This window comes from Gorilla gorilla, chromosome 18, assembly GCF_029281585.2.
Source record: "Gorilla gorilla gorilla isolate KB3781 chromosome 18, NHGRI_mGorGor1-v2.1_pri, whole genome shotgun sequence".
In the NCBI taxonomy this organism is placed as follows: domain Eukaryota; kingdom Metazoa; phylum Chordata; class Mammalia; order Primates; family Hominidae; genus Gorilla; species Gorilla gorilla.
Genome location: NC_073242.2, coordinates 33,805,443 through 33,829,243, shown reverse-complemented (window position 1 = coordinate 33,829,243; position 23,801 = coordinate 33,805,443).

Below are 23,801 nucleotides of genomic sequence, written 5' to 3'. Positions count from 1 at the left end.
GAGAAAACTGAGGTTTGGTGATCTTTGGACTTTGAGACCGATGCTATCTCATTTCATATCAAGAATAGAAAGCAGATCCCTTTTCTCTCCTCATTGGGGGCAGACAATCATCACTACTTGACAAAACCTGTGTTTGGATTCCTCCTTTCTGGGATTTTCACATTGCTACCACTTCTAAAGAGGAGAACATACCTCTTAGTGGTTATTGGTGCAGATGTCTGGAGTTTGAGCCAGTGCTGGACACAAGCTGTCCTCGTGAACACATGTGGCTGACTATGAGAAGAAATAGCAACCTGCTCTTGATTTGAAATTAGAGTCCTGCTAGCAGAGGGTTCTTCTGTCTCCGAGCTTTACTCTTCTCCTCTGTAGAATTGGGGCAAGCTGCAGTCCCTAGCTCTTGGATTTATTGTGAAGAATAAATGAACTAAGGCCGGGTGTGGTGGCTCATGCCCGTAATCCCAACACTTTGGGAGGCTGAGGTGGGAGGATCACAAGGTCAGGAGATCGAGGCCATCCTGGCTAACATGGTGAAACCCAGTCTCTACTCAAAAATACAAAAAAATAGCCAGGTGTGGTGGCGGGTGCCTGTAGTCCCAGCTACTTGGGAGGCTGAGGCAGGAGAATCACTTGAACCTGGGAGGCAGAGGTTGCAGTGAGCTGAGATCACACCACTGCACTCCAGCCTGGGCGACAGAGCGAGACTCCATCTCAAAAAAAAACAAAAACAAAAAGAATAAATGAACTAATATAAATTCTTATTTGCCCATTACATATTGAGAGAAATAGGGTCATGATTGTAAAATGTTTACCAGGGAGCCTGCCACATCAATGCTCAGCAAATGTTACCCACCCACGCCTCCTGGAGCAGGGCACTCCACTTCCAGTTTATGTGCTAGGAACCTATATATTCTAGAGACCAGGTAACTCCTACCTTTGGTTCTGGTAACTTTTCATGCTTCCTTCCTCCTTTGAATTTTTTCCATGTGCAAAGCCAGTTCCCGAATTAGTCCCGTGGGGGACACCTCTGGTTGGATTAGGGTTCTGTCTGTCATTCATCCATTGGCTGGTCAAAGACCCATGAGGTCATCTAACCCAGAGGAGGCTGGCCAATTAACTTGAGCCCTATCTGCAGGCCTAGTCAGACCGGCTTTCTCTGGATGTGTCCCACAAATAAGAAGAGGATTAGTTAGGTGAGAGCAAGTGGATAATGGAGTTGAGAGGTGACAGACACAGAGCCATCATTAGGGAGAAAGTTTGCAGAGGAAAAGAGAGATAGATGGAGTAGGTTGTTTCTAGCACTATCTTGAATCCTGATGGCTTTTCTGGTTCCGCTTCCATCATAAATATGCTTTCAATATCTATCCCTACCCCCCTTTAAAGGTGACTATAGTCCCTTAAAGAAAGGTGCCCATATAACTTTTCATCAGTTGAGAATGAAAAGGAATATGCTGTCTTAGAAGATGCAAAATTCTCTTTTGGGACATTCCTGCTCCGTACATAAAATCAGAGACAGGTCATGCAACTGTCATTCAGCTCCATCCTTTACTTGTTTCGATGAACCAGGCACACACTTTCCCTGATGGAGCCTCAGTCTCCTCATCTGTCAAACTGCCTGGACAACCTCTCAGGCTCTGACATCCCATGAGCCGTAGAGCCTTTGATGCTCTGTGTCTTTGAGGGTGGCCAAGACCGTTTTGGGGGGGGATCAGAGACTCAAGTAGGAATCACAGAGTGAAGGCATCCTGGTTCCTTAGGCCCTGGGCAGGACTATCTTGGTGCTTCTGCCTTGTACCCCCTGATGTCTACAGAAGAAATGGAGACATATTATCAACCAAAGAATGAAGATAAATACAGCCTTTGTTGGATTAATATCCCCAGGATTACTCACATCTCCTTCAAAGTGAAGCAAAGATCATGTGCCGCCTGACAACCGCCCATCTGGCCCTAGAACAGTCACCATATGGGTAGTTCTCACTAATTATAGTTAAATACTGAAGGGATGGGGTCCAACGTGGTGCCTCCTCACATCAGAAGTCCCGTGGTTTCCCGTCTCCCAGGAGCTAGTGGAAAGGTCATGTGGTCACTCTGCTCAGACCTGTCCAGGAGCAAGCAGGCATGTCATTGAACCTCATCAGAACCAATTTTCTCCAATTCAAAAGTGAAGAAATAATACTCATCCTTCTCTGTGTTAAAAAGAGTTTAACAACAGCAACCTCTGTGCCAAATAGCCAGTCAAGATCTTGGATCCTGGAGGAATCCAAGAAAACAATTAATAATTTGATAAAACCACATTAGGTTCCTATTATGGATCCAAGTCCTTGTTCAGTGCACTGCAATTTATATAAAAGACAGAAATATAGAATTATTTTAATTACTTAATTATTTTGCTAGTCCAAGGCAAAAAACCCTTAGTGAATCATTCTGATCCCAGAAAGGAATTTCCCTTGTAGAAAGCACGCGGCAACCTACAGTGTTGCTTTCTTAAAATAGTTGGAGGTTACATTCTCTCCTTCTCAAGAAGATAAGGAAATAACTCATTTGAAAGATGAGAAATGTGTTTCCTACACCTGCCTTTGGATAATCACCAAGAGCCATCCATCAATTTAGCTGTGGACCACATGTCAGGTGTGGGACTTAGTTTTCAGTAAGGGGAGGTGGAATATTCAATTTGTGGGTGGACGTTCATCAGTGGTTTCGTTCTGCCTGCATTGCTTTGTCCATTCTAGACCCTGGTTCTCTAGGCACAGCTAGCTTTCCTCACCTATAACACCATCAAAGTAACAACCTTTCTGTGGAGGCTCAAACCTCCACACCCCAAGAATCCAGGTAGGCAATATATTAATACATGACTAAAGTGGAACAGATGCAAGAAAATACACAGCTCTCTCAGAGTTTGTTAACTGACCCACTTTTTAAAAAGATGTGGCCACAAGGATATTCTCTTCTGAAACAAAAACAGCAATGACAGTATGACGACAAATGTTAACTGATGCCTGGCTCTAGAGTCTGGGAGACAATGAAGTGTGGGAGGGATAGTTCATTAGTGGGAGAGCCCATGCCCTTTGTCAAGGAGGCCCCCTTCTGAACAGCTAACACATGGTTACTGATATGGTTTCGCTGTGTCCCCACCCCAATCTCATCTTGAATTGTAGCTCCTATAATTCCCTTGTGTTGCGGGAGGGACCCAGTGGGAGATAATTGAATCATGGGAGCAGTTTCCCCCATACTGTTCTCGTGGTAGTGAATAAGTCTCACGAGATCTGATGGTTTTATAAAGGGAAACCCCTTTCCCTTGGCTCTCATTCTTCTCTCATCTGCTGCCGTGTGAGACTTGCCTTTCACCTTCTGCCATGATTGTGAGGCCTCCCCAGCCACATGGAACTGTGAGTCCATTAAACCTCTTTCTTTGGTAAATTGCCCAGTCTCTGGTAATGTCTTTATCAGCAGTGTGAAAACAGACTAATATGGTTACCATTCACCAGTGAAGTGCCAACATTGCCAGATAATGGACTTTTCTAGAGATACTCTCAAATGGGATATTCATGTGTAATATTCTGTTTTTTCTTGATGCAAATTTTAAAAAAAGTACCTGAAGCTTTTCATATGGTTTGGCTCTGTGTCCCCACTCAAATCTCATGTTGAATTGTAACCCGCAGTGTTGGAGGAGGGGCCTGGTGGGAGGTAATTGGATCATGGGGGCAGACTTCCCTCTGCTGTTCTTATGACAGTGAGTGAGTTCTCATGAGATCTCATTGTTCAAAAGTGTGTAGCACTTCCCCCTTCACTCTCTCTCACCTGCTCTGCCATGTAAAGATGTGCCTGCTTCCCCTTTCCTTCCACCAGGATTCTAAGTTTCCTGAGGCCTCCCTAGCCATGCATCCTGTATAGCCTTTGGAACTGTGAGTCAATTAAACCTCTTTTCTTCATAAATTACCCAGTCTCAGGTAGTTCTTAATAGCAATGCAAGAATGCCTAATACAGCTTTCAAGTATTATTTTTAAAAAGAGGCACCACCTTTACTCTGGCTTGGCTGAAGTGATAAGATGTGAGGCTACCAGGGGCCTTCTTGTCAGTCTAAGGAGACAGCTTACCCAACGTGTCACCAGCACAGAAGAAAGCAGAGCTGAGGGATGGTAAGCATCTGAGTCCTGGTGATGTCATTTGAATCCCTGGATCCAGCCACACCTGAAGCTTCCAATATCCCTAAACTTCCTAATTGCATAGCCTAACAATCTCTTCTTTTTGCTTACATCAGTTAGAGTTATGGCTCTTTTACTTGCAACTGAAAAAACAATCCTAATCAATACAAGGACCTCAGCGTCATTCATGAATAATTGATAACAACATTGTTCAGCATGAGCATGCCAAATATCTGCGGATATTTGAAGTGGCTGGAAAAGAGTATGTGTTGGGGCTGAGCACATTGTACAGATAGGAAGAAGCGACATCATAGATAGCCTAGGGTGCTTTCCTTAGCAAGCCAGTGAAGGGTTTGGGAGATGGCCACAGCATTCTGTCTTGGGATTTTATTTGGAAGTCTGGCTTCTACACTGCAGGTCCTGCCTTTTTTTCTGCTAGTTGGTTCCAGGGCAGTAAAGGGTCTGCCTCCTGAGTGATGGGATGGAAAGATTAGGCCCATGTTTTCTGGAGTTCTAATACCTCTGAGCCTGTTACAGACTCATTTGACTGGTTTGTAATCTCCAGGTGAACGTATAGTAAGCAGAAGCTCTCCTGACACTTTGAATACATAATACAATAAAGCAAAATTCACGATAATGGAAGAACAAATGGCACAATATTTTCCTAAGTGTATTTGGGTTAGATTTACGTTAGACTTGGGAACCTGGCAATTTAATAGGTGGGAAAACTTTCATCAAACTTCAGAAGTACATGTATAATTCATGGCCTCTTGGTACATGGAATTTCAGGGAGGGATTCTAACCTGAGAGACACAGTATGGCACAGAGCAAAATACTGTCACCTGTCCCCTTGCTGAGCCTTCTCTTGCAATTTATGGGGACTGTCAGTTACTAACCATCTAAATAACTCATTTCCATGCCAGAGATTATAACTGGAGCAGAAAATACCGGAGCTCAATCCCTCATTGTGACTTTTTTTTTTTTTTTGAAAATGGGACACAGTCTAGTCTGTATGGGTGTCACCAAGTTAGAACTGTCATAACTTAAGGGCTATTAGGTACTTTTTGCCATATCAGTCTTTCACCTTATTATTTTACAAGGGTCCTAAAGTTCATGCAAGAAGCACTGAAATGGAACCAGTGGAGAGAAGATGATAAGATGTTGTTTTCATATCCTAATAGCAAAGGCTCTGAGATTAAACAGACTTGGATTTGAATCAGGATTTCTCCAGTTACAATCTGCTGTCTTAAATAACTAATTTATCTCTCTGAGCCTCAGTCCTTATCAATAAAATGGGAACAACAGTAGCACCGACATAGAAGTTGTGCATAGAATGGGTGTTCCCTCGTGCTTCTTTTAATAAAATGAAGAATTCATGAATTTCAAGCATAATACCCATAGCAGATTTTTCCTTTTTTGTTTGTGTGTGTTTGTTTTGAGAAAGAGGTGTGGAGAAAAAAAAGGGAGAAAGAGAGAGAGTATAACAGCATGGTGTTTAACCATCTGGACTTTGAGGCCAATCTGCTGAGGTTCTAGTTAAAGGCTCTGCTACCAGTTTGTTGAGTAACCTGCTCAAACGACTTAACTCTGAGTGCCTCAGTTAGTTTTCCATAATGTGAAGATAATAACACTATTTAGATCTTAGATTGTTATGAAAGTTACATGAATGAATATATATAAAGTGTTTGGAATAGTGCCTGGAAAATAATGTACTATACACCTTAGCAATCAGCAATGATTATATTATTATTAATTGGACTCTGCTATTATTTCTTTAGGAACGATAAAGATAATTATTCATTTGATATGGAGGGCTATAAGATTTGGAAGGATGATTAAAAGTATGTAAACTTTAGATTTAGTCATTCCTGATTTAAGATATGCTCAACCTTCATTTCTACATCTATAAAATGTGAACAATAATTGCTACCTCTTGGGACTAATTGACAGCATGGTATACCAGCCTTGGACACAGTGGCTGTCAAGATTATCTCTCATTTTACAGAGGAGGAAGTATGGGAGGATAAGCCATCTGCCTACATACACACAAATGGCTTAACCTCCTGTATTTGGCCAGGTGTCTTTCCCAAAATTCTTTGCCTTTTTCGCTCCCCAGATGCTTCCTCTTCTAAAGGAATCTGGGAACATATAGGGGACAGTGTTATCCTTTGGATGTGATGGTGCCTTGTGAATTGATGCATTAGTTGGGGTATACTGGAGAATTCATCTGTTTTGAAAACTCCCCTTGAGGTGAGTCCTCAGTGGCCATGTTCCTGCCATGTGACCTCAGCCTTTTGTTATGTGATTGGACCAGGGTAGACACATGATCAAAACTGTCCCAGTCAGATTCACCCTCTGGGGAGCTGCAAATCAGAAGTTGAGTCTTTACAAACCCTCTACCACAATCCGGACAGGGAGACCCTTTGGAAAGGCAAATCTAAAAATCAGTCACTTTTTCCCTGCTTCAAACAGCTCTGTGGCTCCCTATTGCTCTTATCCAGCCTGGCCTTAGCCATGATGCTCCTGCAAGGCTTTAACTCATGTCATCTCACCTTTCATTTTAGTGCTGCAGCCACACTGGACTTTGTTGCCCCTTGAGCTCAAAATGTGTCCTCTTGCTACCGGGCCTTTGCACATGCTGTTCCTTCTGCAGGGAACATAAGCCCACTCTCCACTCCACTCTCTTTCTCCTCTTTCCAATATAATTTCCATGGTTACTTTCTCATGCAAACCTTCCCTAATCTCCCTGACTAGGTCAAATTTGTCTACTGTGGGTTTTCATTGCACTGTGTGCCTTTCTATCAAAACACTAACCACAGTTGTGATTATACATTTGTATGTATGATTATTTGATTAATAACTGTCTTTCCCAGCAGACTCCAAGCTCCACTGGGAAGGATCCATGTTTATTTCTCTCCACTTCTGTATCCCCAGCACCTGGCACAGTGCTTGACCCATTGTAGATACTCAATAAATACTTGCCAAGAAAATGAAGAAGAATCAGGGATGTGTAGAGCTACCAGGTGAAAGTCCACAAACCACTGCTGCTGAGATTCTTAGAGTTGTCTTTGTCCCCACCCTTGCCTGTCTTAAAGTATGCTTTTTTTCTTCACATTTTCTGCAGATTCAATAAAAGACCCTCAACATCCTTTCATTGAATTCCCATATTTTGTTTAATCTTGTATAAGTGGATTCCTCTTCCCTGCAACCCAATAAAACCTTTCATGCTGCTGTAAGGAGATGGAGATTGAAAAAAATCCCAAGGGTTTTCTTCCTCCAAGATGATTCAAAATGAGGACAAACAACAGAGGCAATGATGATGACCATCACTCTGAGAAACATAAAAGATGTCTATAGTTTATACCTGCTGTTATTTCTACTCCGATGCAGCAGACAACCTATCAGGTCAGGAAGCATTATTCTAGTTACCTCTGGTCCTAGTAGAGTTTTATCTTCAGTTCTTACAATGCCTTTGCTAACCTGTATTTGTTTCTCCATTTTAAACACACTTTCCTCCCACAGACCCTGTTTGAGTTAATCAGTAACCTATTCAAAGGCAAAACTCTCCTTAAAGGAAACATTGATAACAACATGTAAGGATCCTATCTATGTGTAGCAGAGACATACTGATTCATTTGAAACCTTTAAAAGTATCTCAGTCTGCATGTCTGCTCTGGATTCATTATTTATCTCTGTTCCAATCCTTTTCTGTGACTGAACCAGAGCAACATCCGCCCAGTTGCCTAAGCCAAAACTCTGGGCATCTCTTTGCTTCTTTCCTCTCCTTCTCACAGTTAAACCCATTGAGTTTATTCATCATTCTGCCTGCTAAATATTTCCCAAATCTACCCACTTCCTCCCTACATTCTCACCACCACAACCCTAGTTAAGCTGCCACGGTCTGTCTCCAAGATGCCTAAAACTCTTTTCCAATTCTCTCCCTGATTACATGCTTACCCCTTCCACACTACTCATTTTTCCAAGCACAAAACTGATCATATCTATTATTTCACATGCTCTATATCTCAGCTGCCACATCAGGGTCACACCTTAGAAGTCACTGTTACTGAACACTGTCCTATGTACAAACATCACAGATGCCAGCTTCCTACACTTTTTTTTTAAGACAGAGTCCAAGCTGGAGTGCAGTGGTGCGATATTGGTTCACTGCAACCTCAATCTCCTGGGTTCAAGCGATCCTCCTGCCTCAGCTTCCCCAGTAGCTGGGATTACAGGCATGTGCCACCATGTCCAGCTAATTTTTTTGTATTTTTAGTAGAGAATTTCACCATGTTGGTCAGACTGGTCTCAAACTCCTGACCTCAAATAATCCACCCCTCTCGGCCTTCTGAAGTGCTGGGATTACAGGGGTGAGCCTCCACATCTGGCTCAACTTATTCCTTTGTGGCTACAAGATCCTTTGATCTTTAAGGCAACAAACTCTAATACAATAACTCTTCAACTTCACTATGACTCTAATCCGTTTACACCATCACTTTCCCCACATTCGGTAGTCTCTTTCTCTTTGCCATTATTATTCTGATTAGATTTCGTGGTCCATCATTTGCAATCACCTGCTTCCAAATGCCATCTACTAAATGTTCTTGTCTCCTGTTCTCCCTCCACCATACTTTCCTGGCAACACGCAGCACTAGATGCAGTAAGGGCTACACACCTGAGCAGATAAAACCACAACAGAGAAAAACCCAAGAGAATGGTTTTACATCCTATGACGTTTTCCTATTGAAATTGCTTTTCCGCTCTCAAAGATCTCAAAGATCTAATCCAAACTTATGAGTCTGTTGTAAAGATTAAGAGTTAATATATGCAAAATGATTAACATATTACCTGGCACATGAGAAGCACTCAATGCATATTGACTATTGTTGTTAATATGATGATTTCTGTTTTATTTTTGTCATGATCATTAACCCGACCTATTCTTAGCTGATGATCTTACCGCTTGGTCAGTTGAGAAACTGGAAAACTTCAGATGAAAACTCTGTAATGTTGCCGAAATCTTTGCACCAAATCTGCAGATCTCTCAATATCTCTAATTATCTTTGCATTCTTTTCTCTGAGAAATCATTTCTTATCTTCCCAAGGTTGATTCCTTAACATGTAATCTCAGTCTTACATACCTTTTCTTTCATAAAACTTTTACATTTTCCCACTTTTTTCTTTTTCTCTCTAGTACCACAAATAAAATGCTAATCATCATCTAATCACCATGCTAATAAAATGCTAATCACCATGTGGTGTGGGAGTCACCTGCTCCCACACCACATCCTCAGGACAATCCCTTCAGTCAAAAATGTAAAGCATATTCCATGAAGTGATGCTGGGATTCTGGCCTCTAGATGGAGAAGGACTTGGTCTGGGAGAAAAATAATCATCAACTGCTTTACAAAAAAGTGAGAAATCCTATAATTAAAGTCCTAGTTGATTCACATATTTGTATCCTGAAAGCCATTTCCTTCAGAATTGTAGTTCATTATCCTAAAGCAATTGATCTCTGGTGCTTGTATGTTTAAAAGTGTAAGAAGCATCCTGACAGAAAGGCTGACTAATTATATTAGGCATCATGATCTTTAATTAGATCAATAGGAGAAGAGCATCAGTAAACATCTTGAGAAGCTTTTGTTACATTGGCTGGGTCCTCCAAGAAACCCCAGCATCAATAGTAATCCATAAGAAAGTGTTCAGAAAAACACGGTGGATTAACAAGGAGAGAAAGGATAATTTGGATAAAATTAATCGTTGTTATAGGACAAAAGCAAAAATCAGCTTAGCAAATGGGTCCAGAGCATTAAAGACCATGCCCTTCTCTGCCACAGCCTCAGGACTACTCTCAGCTTCACAACCCATGACGGTCTTTTAGCACAGACAAATGACAATTTCATCACCAGTGTATACTACTCTTCAAGGGAAAACCCTGGAATTATTTTACTTATAATGAAATCACACAAGAAACCCACTGAGTGTGAATCACAGGGCAGAATCAAAGCTTTTCTTACTCACTGACTTTGTGGAGGGTGAGGGTGGAGAGTGATGGGATTGGAGAACCAGCCAGTAGGTCTGTATTTGGCCATCATTTAGATCTTGGTTTTATAACAATTCATCTACAAAAGGTTTGTGTGTGTATAGGAATGGGGGGTGGAAATTACTACATACCAGGAATGGTTCCGAGTGCTGCAAACTTGTTTTCCCCCATCATTCCTTTTTTAGCTCTTCTTCCTTCTTCCTCCTCTATGCCCTTTTCTTATTTCTGAGGGTTCTCTAAAGCTGCGGCAGAATTCAAAATTATTTTCTAAAGATCAGATCCTTGCAATATGTTTTCCCACAGTGCATCTGCCACCAAATAGAATAACATGGTAATAATATTGATAATAATGATAACAGTAGAAACTATCATAGTGGCAACAATAATGACACAATGGCCATATGTACTGAGTTCATACCATTTGCCAGGCATGATGATAAGCACTTACAATAGATGCTATTATTGGTCTCATTATATAGGTGGAGAAACTGAAGGCACAGCAAAATGAATGTATATGCCCCAAATCTCACAACCAGTAAATGACAGAGTCCAAGTTCGAGCCCAAGAAGCATGCCTCCAAATCCTATGTTCTTGGTCATTACACTATAGTAAGGACCTCAAAGGAGGCATTAGTCCTCTTGGCTTCTCTTAGCAGGAAAGAGCTAAGATAAGTCACTCTGTTCATTCTACAGGTAGAGAAAACGGAGTCTCCAAGGGCCTGCAACATTCCCCATGTATGTAGAATTGGAAGGAAGGAGAGGGAGGCCAACCCAGAGTAATTCCATAATTTTTGAGTAAATCTCTACTGTGACTTGTTTAGTGGGTCACCCAAGCTGCTTGCTTGGGTGCATTAAACTTCTTTTTTTAAATTTTATTTTAACTTCAGGATACAAGTGCAGGTTTGTTATATAGGTAACCTTGTGTCATTGGAGTTTATTGTACAGATTATTTCATCACTCAGGTATTAAGCCTAATACCCATTAGGTATTTTTCCTGATCCTCTCCCTCCTCCCATCCTCCACCTCTGAAAGGCCCAAGTGTGTGCTGTTCCCCTCTGTGTTCATGTGTTCTCATCATTTAGCTCCCACTTGTAAGTGAGAACATGTGGTATTTGGTTTTCTGTTCCTGTGTTAGTTTGCTAAGGATACTGGCTTCCAGCTCCATCCATGTCCCTGCAAAGGACATAATTATGTTCTTTTTTTATTGCCACACAGTATTCCATGGTGTACATGTGCCACATTTTCTTAATCCAGTCTATCACTGATGGGCATTTAGGTTGATTTTATGTCTTTGCTATTGTGAATAGTGCTTCAGTGAACATACATGTGCATGTGCCTTTATAATAGAATGATTTATGTTCTATTATACCCAGTAATGGTCTTGCTGGGTCGAATAGTATTTCTATCTTTAGGTCTTTGATGAATCACTACACTGTCTCCACAATGGCTGAACTAATTTACATTCCCACCAACAGTGTATAAGTGTTTCTTTTTCTCCACGACCTCACCAGCATCTGTTATTTTCTGACTTTTTAATAATAGCCATTCTGACTGTTGTTAGATAATATCTCATTGTGGTTTTGATTTGCATTTCTCTAATCATCAGTGACATTGGGCTTGTTTTCCTATGATTGTTGGCCTCATATATGTCTTCTTTTGAAAAAGGTTCATTCAGGTCCTTCACCCAATTCTTTATGGGGTTGTTTTACTCTTGTAAAAAAAATTTTTAAAAATTTCTGTAAGTTTAAGGGGTACAAGTGCAGCTTTGTTACAGGAATAGTGGTAAAGCCTGGGCTTTTAGTGTAACCATCACCCAAATATTGTATATTGTACCCATTAAGTAATTTCTCATCCCTCATCCTTCTTCCACTCTCCTACATTTTCAAGTGTCCAGTGTCTATCATTCCATGCTCCATGTCCATGCATATGCATTCTTTGGCTTCCCCTTCTAAGTGAGAACATATGGTATTTGACTTTCTGTTTCTGAGTTATTTCACTGAAGATAACAGCCTTCAGTTTCATGCAAGTTACTGCAAAAGCTTAAATCGGCTGCGACGCCACCAGATATTCATGGGCTAAAGACCTCTACAGCTTTATAGAGCACCTGATGGTCAAGGTCTCAGGCAAAACTGGGTTTCCTGAAGACTAGGCCAGACTTGGTCATCTCTGAATCAAGTGCATCAGTGTCGACCGAAAACAGCTCTTCTATTATATGTAGCAATTTTTGACAATTCCTTTGGAATAGGATTACGAAAGCTACTATTGACCCTTTGGCTTTCACAAAGGATGTCAAGAACAAAAAAATTGAGGTAATAGTAGTCCCCCACTCATGGCATGTTGTCATTCTTAGTGGTGGAAGTCTCTTTTATTTTATTATTTATGTTTGTATTTGTATAGTTTTTTCTCTAAGAACTAAAAATAGAACTATCATTTGATCCAGCAGTCAAGTGGTGTCTACCCAAAGGAAAAGAAACCATTCTATTTTATTATTTTTATTTCCCCTTTTCCCCTACCATACCGTATACACCTCAGTGGACTTAATACATATACTTCAAGTAACCTTCCATGTTTTATAATCATTTAATATTTACCTGCACCCTTAAAAAATATGGTGGTGCTTGCGTGTGCATGTTCTTAATTTGCATAAATAGTACTGTGCTATAAATCCCAACCTGTTTCCTACTTTTCTTCCTTCACGCTGGGTTTTGAGATTTATTCACATTTGTTCTATGTAATGTGGCACATGGATCTGTGGTTTTCTGGCCATCTTTTATGCTCTGACTTCATTCATTGACTCCCAAAAACAATCAAAGGAAAGTTGTATTGTGCTTATGTAGTTTCTTTTTAGTTCTTTTCCTGATGATGTGAGAAAATACAATGTCAAGGATGCATTTTTTATTTCAACCAAAGAAAAGGCGGGAAAATTGCCATTTCTGAACACTTGCTCAACCACTTTTTTGAGCACGGGGTCAGGTATAGTATACTTATTTAATTCTTAAACCAATCCTATGAGGGAGAGAACATTATCTCCATTTTATCAGATGAGGATCCTGGGGTCATAGCCTCAGCATAAAGGCTGCATACCTTGTTTGGGCACTCAGATATTTTAGGAGGCAGAGGTAGTACTCAAACACATCTTTTATTGAGTCCATCCATAATCCTATTCCAAGTAAAATCACTCTACGCAAGGCCAGTACCCGCATAGGCTCACAGAAATCCTGCACTTACATGTCTTCCTTTTTCAGGGCATAGTGCAGGGACAATGGTTGTTTAGAGCGGGTGCAAAAGGAAACTCGAGGACTTCTTTCAAAAGAGCATTGCATTTCTGGACAAAGAAAAAAATACTAAAGTGAACTTGGCTCAACTAAAATTCTGGGAGATATTATCCATAAATGATGTAATTTAGTTTTTAGGGGCCACTGATTGACATAAGAACACTGGGTTATTTCTAGAATGAGTGTTGTGTCTGGCCTGTCTTCATTCTCCTGCAGAATTTCTTCTTTTTCTTCACCATCTTTAAGATGTACTATTGTTGCCCAGAGCTCCTCAATTTTTTTCTGACAATTGTGGAAGGTAGAATAACGTACCCCTCCCCAAAGATGTCCACATCTTAATCCCAAGAACTTGTGAATATGTTGCATTACATGGCAGAGAGGAATTAGGATTGCAGATGGAATTAAGATTGCTAATCAGCTGACCTTAAAATAGGGAGATTATCCTGGATAAGTCACCTGGGCCTAATGTAATCACATAGTCACAAGGGTGAGTGAGGCTTGTGTTGAATTTCCAACCCACATAACTATAAAATAATATATTTGTGTTGTTTTTTAGCCACTAAGTCTGTGGTTAGTTGTTATGGCAGCCACAGAAAATTAATACAATAATAACGTTAAGACAGGTTTAGTATCCCATATCTAAAATGCTTGACACCAGAAGTATTTCAGACTCTGGAATTTTCTTTTTTGATTTTTGAATATTTGCTTTAGATTTAACAGTGTCGGCATCTCTAATCCAAAAATTCATAATCCAAAATGCTCCAGTGAGCATCTCCTTTGAGCACCATATTCACGCTCCAAAAGTGTGAGATTTTGGAACACCTCAAATTTTGGATTTTTTTGATTAGAGAGGCTCAGCCTGTATTTCTCACATACTTTTACATGTCAGCAGTGATGTGCTAAGCATCTCACACGAGGCATGTACTATTATCGCCCTTAATGTACGGGTGAGGAATCTGAGAGGTACCCTGGTTGAGTAATTTGCCTAAGAACAGCTGGTAATTTGTCGAGCTGATGCCTGGTGCCTGACTCTGTAACCAATCAAGCAGCAGCCATTCAGTCTCCACAGTCCCACTTAACCAACCACAGACAGAGACTGAATGGCTGCTGCTTGATGGGATTCTGAATTATGTTAGAGACAATCTGATTGGTCCTATTTGAATCATTGTGATCAGCTCTAGTCTAATCAGACTATGCTCAGGGAAGTGGGATCCTGTAGAACAATCATGGAGGTCCGATCTGCATTTGTAGATTGAAGGGGCCCGAGAAGAGGAAGATTCATGGAACAACTTGTCTTTTTACCAAAAGCTGCCTGTTACAGGGTTCCCTCATTTGTATACTTTGTGGCCTCACCAGCTTGTTTTCTCTTTGTGCTCTCCATTTGCCTCGGACTAACATCCCCCTTTGCCAGAGTGGGTAGGTTAGTGGCCCACAGAGTCATTTCCAAACACTGTTCCCTCATGCACACACCCACTCTTGACATTTGTTCTTTGAAATTACCAAGCCAGTGTGTCTGTTCTGTTCTCCAGCCTGGTAAGGGGCTCTTTGTAACCAAGGAAATAGATCTGCTTTTGAACCAAAGAGATAGATAAGAGGCATATAATTCCCATCTAGGATCTTTATATAGCAAATATCAACTCCCTTTGTTCTCTTACTTCCCACTAGCAAAATGCCAGTGAGGTTTGCAGGGCAGCATCGGTTTAGATTTTCCTGTTGACTGATATTCAGTAGGTCTTAATCACCCGCAGTGTTAACACATAGTGACTTGCATGGACGAGGGTCTCATAGAGGCAGCTCTGGGTTCTTCAGAAAATATTAAAAACTTGCCTAAATAATGAGAGCGGTTGAAGTGATAGGGAACAGACTCTAGAGATGCGTATGTGACTTTGCTGATTAAGCACCAGCTCTCTGGAGGTCAAGTGCCAGGTTCCTGAGAACGCTGGAATGCAAAGAGAAGGAGGAGGTACTGGGAGCTCTAATACCACACAGAGCCACTGCTGCACTCACTGATCCATTGGCAGTTGTAGCATTTCTGTTGCAACAAGTGCCCTTTGAGTTAGCATGATTAGATGTTTTCAATTCCAAGTTGCACATCTTTCCACATTTTACCATTACTGAAAGCATGAAACAACTGACAGTTGATGGGTACATTTATTTTTGTGTTTTTCTTCTAGAAAGGTGCTATTAAATCAGTGATGTGTCTTACAAATATGGCATCTTAGAATCATGAAGGTGTAGTAATAAATTTCATGTAGGGATGGTTACTTTTGTGTAGATGAACAGATAAAACGAGCTGATTTTCATCTGGTCTGGAAGGGAGGAATTAGGTTAAATATGCAAAAAGACCAAGGTCTTTAGAAGATATGTAGAAGTTAGGAGGCCCATTATTTTTACCAGAGTTCTCTGAAAGGCCCCTGTGATGGTTAATTTTAGGTCTCAACTTGACTGGATTAAGGGATACCCAAATAGCTGCTAAGGTATTATTTCTGGGTGTGTCTGTGAGTGTGTTTTGGGAAGAGGTTGGCATTTGAATCAGTGGACTGAATAAGGAAGCTCTGCCCTCGACATGGGGGGCTCCATCCAATCAGCTGAGGATCTGAATAGAGCAAGAAGGCAAAGCAAGAGTGAATTTGTTTTCTGTCTCTTCTAGAGCTGGAACACCCTTCTTCTCCTGCCTTTGGACATCAGAACTTCAGATTCTCTGGTCTTCAGACTTCGAGACTTGCACTAGTGGCCCCCTGGGTTCTCAAGATTTTGGCCGCCTTGGTTGAGAGTTACACCATCAGCTTCTTTGGTTCTGAGGCCGTTGGAGTTGGACTGAGCCATGCTACCAGCTTCCCTGGGTCTCCAGCCTGTAGATTGCCTACTGTGAGATTTAGCCTCCATAATCACATGAGCCAATTCTCCTAACAAATCACTTCTCATAACTTTCTCCGTCTATATATCTTATTGGCTTTGTCTCCGTGGAGAACCCTGACTAATACAGCTTCTAAACTGATAAATGCTCACTTACGCCCATTGAGTTGAGATTGCTTCCTGTCTAGCCTCAAGGCTCCGTCCTGAAAGCCACGCTTGGGATCTTCAGGTGAGTGCCTCTGTATACTAATTGCAGGCATGACTTTGCAGAAGTGGGTTCTTTCCAGTTGTGCCTTTTTGCCTCAGAGGCCCAAGTTCCTCCAAGATGACCCTAAGCTGCTTTTTTCAAAGCATTTTTGCAAAGAAAGGGTGAGGAAAAAACTGAGCCCTGGGGTATTAATTCTGAATGGCTAGTTGAATGGCTGGCTTTAAGATTTGCTCCTTATTACACAGAAACCCTCTTTATTCTTCAAAAGAGGCTTTGGCAAAGTCAGAGTAAGTAGGACTTAATCTTACAATATAACCTGGTTGTTCCAGGGAACATGAAGCCCGCAATATTTTCTACCGACAGTACTTCCTAGAAAAAGCTTGCAGGTTTTCCCGAACAGTAAATATGGCTACCATCTATTGGGCACCGATGTGCAGGCACTGGGCTAAATTCTTTATGTGAATATATTTTTATATGAATTGTCTCAATTTTCAAAACAATCCGCATCATACTAGTGAGGAAGCTGAGAAACAGAGACCTTTCTCAGAATCACACAGCAAAAAGTGGCAGAGCCAAGACTCAAACCCAAATCCCTGTCACATCAAAGCCCAGTCTCCTAGTCTCTTACCTACACTGCCTGTCACGAACCGCTTGTTCTTCTCTGACCCAAAGGCCCCCAGACAGACGACGTTAAAGCTACCAGGGCAAGCAAATTGCAGCTGCTCCCAGGTAAACATACTCCTCTGTATAACATGGTTTTCTAACCTTCAGTTCACTGACTGGTGGGTGGCAGAAAAGGCAGAGGAGATAGAAGACAAGTACAACACTATGAATAGCAGAAGGATGAACTGAGGACTGTCAACGTGCAAAGGAGGTTGAACATGCAAAGGAAGGAAGCCAGGACAGTTGTAAGGGCATCTCCAAGTCCCATTTCCCCACCCCACCCCTGCCATCCTCCTCCCAGGCTGTGATGAATCCAAGGAGGATAAATCAACACTTGCCCAGGTTACTGTTTATTTCCTTAGAACTAGGGAAAACTGCATCTCCCCTTCTTTCACTTGGAAAAATCACTGTGTTAGGATAATTATGAATCATCCTTTGATCTGTCTCTATATCTGCAAAGCATAAATAGCGTTTTGCTGTTGAGGTCTGATTGCTCGATATTTCAGGTTTATATTTTGAATAACACAAGGCTTGGTTGCTAACGCCAGTAAATAATTTACTCTAGTCTGAAATATGAGCTCCAGGCAAGAAACATGAGATCAAACACGGGGAACTGCAGTATGATAGCAAACACACTGCTATCCTGTGAAGGGTTTTTCTAAATTCACTGCTGGAAGACAGAGGGAGAAATGACAACAGGTGGAGCATCAGCCAAGGTCCTTCTGGCTCCTGCCCGAATAGAATGGCTTTCCTGACATCAAAGGAGGCTGGAGAGATGAATATCAATTTGAGCATGGAGAGAGGATGTGATAGCTGAAGGAGGGCTTCTTCAGCTTCTAACACCAAAACATTCCTCCCTCCACTCCAAGCCCTTGGCCATGCCAAGCTCAGTAGCAATGCCAACTACTTATATCTCCTTTAAAAAATCATCCTGAGCCACAGGAGGGCAGAATATTGGGAGAACAGAGTGCATGGTCTGATTTCTTTGACTTCATAAAATCTGGAGCAGAAATAAAAATTAGCAAAAACAGTTTCTTTTGATATGAGAGTTTATTTGATGCTTTTGTTATGACATTAAATGAAAAGGCAGGGTTTTAAATGGAGCTGCAGTATGATCACAATGAAGTTCAAGTCAACAGCAAAATTTCTGGGGTGAGCAAAACCAACAATAAATGCATTAATGCATTATCAGTGGTTGCCGTAGGGAGATGGGAGTGTAGCTATATCCAGCACCTCCTTGTTACAATATAAGCAGGATCCCAGTGGAAATGTAAGGGCTCCTGTGTTGTCCTTAAGATTGTTCTAGAAAGTAACAGTATTTTCATGTGCGTCTGTGTGAAGAGACCACCAAACAGGCTTTGTGTGAGCAACATGGCTGTTTATTTCACCTGGGCGCAGGCGGGCTGAGTCCGAAAAGAGAGTCAGTGAAGGGAGATAAGGGTGGGGCCGTTTTATAGGATTTGGATAGGTAAAGGAAAATTACAGTCAAAGGGGGTTTGTTCTCTGGCGGGTAGGAGTGTGGGTCGCAAGGTGCTCAGTGGGCAGGAGTGGGGGTCGCAAGGTGCTCAGTGGGGGCGCTTTTTGAGCCAGGATGAGCCAGGAAAAGGACTTTCACAAGGTAATGTCATCAGTTAAGGCAAGGACCGGCCATTTACACTTCTTCTGTGGTGGAATGTCATCAGTTAAGGTGGGGCAGGGCATATTCACTTCTTTTGTGATTCTTTAGTTACTTCAGTCCATCTGGGCATATACGTGCAGGTCACAGGGGATGCGATGGCTTGGCTTGGGCTCAGAGGCCTGACAATATGCCTCTGTGATGGGTATGGCCTCCCTTGAAAAGAGAGAATCTTCCTTCATCCAGCAAGTTTTAGCAAGTGGAAAGGGTAGCAATTGGCCCTCACTACTCGCTACGATTGGTAGTGACTATCTGGGATACTGGGGTGAAAAGGATTCTGAAATCAATGGACTAAAAGACCTGATTGATTAGTGATGTCTACCTGGGAGCATGAGGTGCTATATTTGACATCTGGGTTTTGAGTGAGATACCTGTATTCAAATCCTGGTTTAAAAAGCATGGGATTTTGAACTTTAAAAAGTCTCTCTTCTAATGCTGTCCCTCCCTTTGTCCCCCACCCCCCAACAGGCCGTGCTGTGTGATGTTCCCTTCCCTGTGTCCACGTGTTCTCTCTCATTTTCTTAGATCAGCTACCTAATCTGTTACCAACCTAAGGGGATTACATAAAATATTCCGTGAGGATGTTGCTGGCATAAGTAGATGCTCAATACAATTCCTCCATCTCTTCCCATTTCCTTCCCTTTCCTTTACATTCTTCAGGACCCAAAAACCGTAAGAGAGTATTCTCTTTTCAGAATTCTTACCAATACATTCAGCATAATCGTAAGTGCTTCAGCCAACCAGTGAAAGGCCTCCAGATAGAGAAAGATGGGAACCCCTCTCTGCCTTATACCTGACCAACATAAGACTGTTGACAGTTATGAGTTCCAGACATCAACAGCAGCTGTAATAACCTTTCTCTTGGCTGTTTTCAGCAGAGCCATAAAAAGATGAACATGATATGATTGACAGGCCTAGAAGACAGGGTGTTTTTAGGACCAAATAGTGTTAGAAGGACCTGCTGGAATGAGGAATACAGGAAAAGACCTCAATACACTGTGTACGGTACTGAACTTAGCAGATTACTGATGGAATTTTTGGAATACCTCCTCAGAGGCACGAAGCCTAGAACTTTAATAGCTCTGTATTCCTGAAGGTAAAGAGTTTCTTGATTAGGATGAGAAATGCAATTCCCATCCGTTGGACTTCAACTGAAGAAGAATGTCCAGTTTTAGATTCTCCAGTTTTAGATTCTCCAGAAGAATGTCCAGTTTTAGATCCTAGTCTGCAGAACAATAAATCAGCAAAATTCCAATAATTAGTACTGAGGAGAATCAACTTGTTAATACTGTTGCCATTTTCATTTTAATATTTTTTGGCGGGAGGTCAAGGGGGGGTGGATCTTTTGAGGTCAGGAGTTCAAAACCAGCTTGGCCATCATGGTGAAACCCTGTCTCTACTAAAAATACTAAAAAAATAGCTGGGTGTGGTGGTGGGCACTGGTAATCCCAGGTACCTGGGAGGCTGAGGCAGGAGAATTGCTTCAGCCTGGGAGGCAGAGGTTGCAGTGAGCAGAGATCATGCCATTGCATTCCTGCCTAGGTGACAGAGTGAGACTCCATCTCAGAAAAATAAATAAATAAATAAATAGCAATAATAATTTTTATTTATTTATTTATTTATTTATTTTTTGCTCAGAACTGGCAGCATGGTAGGTGGGAAAGTTGTGTAAGTTTAGGATTCTATCCAATATGGGTGAAAACTCCAATTTATCACCATACTTTTACCTCTCTGAGACTCAGGTTCTCATATGTCAAATACCACTAGAGGTATTTACACTTTTCAGGATTTTTGTAAGATCTGAAGTTTATGGGTCACTTCTTTTTTCTAGCAGATGCGGTTGGTGCCAGTGTCACTTTCCTTGTGTGAAGCAGGTTCACTGTGCACCGGTTACCAACTTGCCTGAGTGTGGTGACACAGAACACCCACACACATCAAGTTAGATAAAGTGAATTCATTATTTGCAGATAGGCAGCAAAGGATGCTAGAAGCCTAGGATTCATGTTGAGCTGGTCCCCCAAGACTCAAGAAAGCTGCCCAGGGTGGAGAGAGTTTCATCTGTGCATGCCCCACTTGCATCACATCTGAGGGACTATGGAAAGCCGTCCACCTGAGTTCTGTACCTTGGGGAACTTGACTTGCTGGGCTAAAGTGTGGAAGGACGTCCGGTTCTGGGGACTGGAACAGAGCCTGGGCTGTTCCATCCAGTTCCTCCCTATCTCAGGATGTTGCATTCTTTGCACATTCTACAGTTGCTTAAGAGAACTACAAGTGAGAAAGAGGGAGAAATGAGTTAGTGCAAGACCACTCAGAGCAATGTCCTACACCCTCGGCTCACCTCTAAATTTTGCTGCAGCTGATGCTCACTGACAGTGTCCCACTTCAGTTCCCCACTGTGTTTCTCCACTTTCCTGCCTCAGGGCTTGATATGGTTTGGCTATGTCACCACCCAAATCTCATCTTGAATTGTAGTTCTCATAATCCCCACAGATACTGGGAGGGACCCAGTGGGAGACAATTGAATCATGGGGGCGGTTTCCCCCATGCTCTTCTCATGATAGTAAGTTCTCATGAGATCTGATGTTTTTATAATGGGATTCCCCCTTCACTTGGCTCTCATTATCCTTCCTGCCACCACGCAAAGAAGGATGTGTTTGCTTCCCCTTCTGCCATGATTGAGGCCTCCCTAGCCATGCTGAATTGTGAGTCAGTTAAACCTCTTTCCTTTATAAATTACCCAGTCTCGGGTATGTCTTTATTAGCATTGTGAGAACAGACTAATACAGGGCTTTTATCAAAATGGTGGCAGCTCAGTCAAGCCTCGCATAGGTGGAGCCGAGGAGCTTAGGGAATTTACACCAACAGGACAACCTGCAACCAGTGGGTGCATTTATCAGTGGATAAATGCCTCAGCCTCCCGGCCTTCTCAGGGAATATTCTGAGGTGCATTCTACACAGTTCCTCAGAGGGCTCCTGGTAAGATGATCTCTGGTTGCCCATAGTAGTAACAAGCTCCATAATGTCCCCTTCACCAGCTTTTCATCCTTCCCCTTCTCACTTGCTCTACTCCTCATTCCAACTTCTGGAGATAACCTCTCAAATAAAGTACCTGCACCGAACTCCTTGTCTTAGATTCTCTTTTGGAGAGATTCAAATAGACACTCAAGCTCTGTTAAATATTCTTCACCTTTCTAGTACTCACACTTTTTCCTTCATTTCCCATACTCATGGATGATTTAATTTCTTCCTCAAGATTAAGAAGATACACCATCTTCTTTTCTTCTCTATCTCTCTGTCCATCTTTCTCTTATTTTTAGGGAAATGGGGTTGCTCTCTGTCTAGAGCCAACGCTTTTATTTTGTCTTGAATAAACCTGGTTCTCCATCAGCGTCATCCATTTCAATTAATGACACCACCATCCTTTCAGTTGCTTAAGCCAGAAACCTGGATGCATCCTCTTCTTATCTCCTGATCAATCACCAAATCCCAAATGTTTCTTGATTTTGTCCACTTCTTTCTCTATTAACCTTCATTGGGTATCTGCTGTGTGCTGAGCATTTTATGAGCTTTACAAGCTTCATCTCATTTATATCCCTACAGAAATGATGCCTTTTATAAAATGGTACTATTTTTATTCCCATTTGTAGATGACAAAATGCAGGTGAAGAGAGGTCAAGGAACTTGCCCAAGGTTGTTTGAGTGAGTTCATGGGGACTAAAACATGAATCTTTTTCCTAATTACAGAGCTCATGTTCTTCCACTCATGTGCTGTTCCACCTGCACGTCTTCAAAGGCATTGCACCCTGATGGTTGTTCCTTCCCATGCCATCATCTCCACTCTCCTTCTCAGAGATTTTCTTCCCTTTTGCCATTATCCATGATGATGTGTTGTCTGTTTCATACAATAGGCTTAAAGAAATTATTTATTGGATGAACAAGCCTTCATATAACTAATTATTTCCACTGTGTGTATTATCATTTACATTAACATGTAATTGTTCATTATTCTTTGTCATTAAAAAGAGGTAAAGAATTATGGGCTTTGGAGTCAGAGAGACCTAGAGTCAAACCCCATTGCCATCACACACTAGTTATGTGACCTTGAGTGAGTCACTTAACATTTCCAGGCCTTCGTTTTCTCACCTGCAAAATATAGATTAAAAATAGCTCCTGGCTGGCTGCGGTGGCTCATGCCTATAATCCCAGCACTTTGGGAGACCAAGGCAGGCAGATTGATTGAGCTCAGGAATTTAAGATCAGCCTAGGCAACACAGCAAGACCTTGTCTTTACTAAGAACTACAGCCAAAAAAAAAAAAAAAAAAAAAAAAAAAGCAAAACCAAACAACAACAACAGCAACAAAAAAAAAAAACCACAAAAAACAAAAACCAGCCCAGCATGGTGGTGTGCTTCTGTAGTCCCAGCCACTTGGGAGGTTGAGGATCACTCGAGCCCAGGGGATCGAGGCTGCAGTGAGCAGTGATTGTGCCACTGCACTCCAGCCTGGGCAACAGAGGGAGACTCTGTCTCAGACAAAACAAACAAACAAAAAAAAACAAACAAAAAAACAAAAACGTGGTGATGGCAAAGATGGGGGAGCTGGAGAGGACAGTATTGAGAAAGATGGCATCTGAACTGGACTTTGAAGGATGAAGCAGGGAGTGGGGAAGAGGATTCTGGATGCAGTAAGACATGTGCAAGGAAGTGAAAATGCAGAAAGTTTTGGTCATCCTGGGTCTAGAGAAATTTTATGAAGCACTTCATCCCATCTTGTCCCTAAGCCTTATCCCATATCCCTGGTGGTAGTTTCCTCTCTTTCACTTCTCACATTCCTGATTTTATTTCCATTTCTTGTATTTCTTCTCTCCCAACTCCTGGAGCAAAGTCCCGTTCTTTTCATCTTCTCATACAGAGCCATTTAGCTTTCTCTTTCATTGCCTTGTT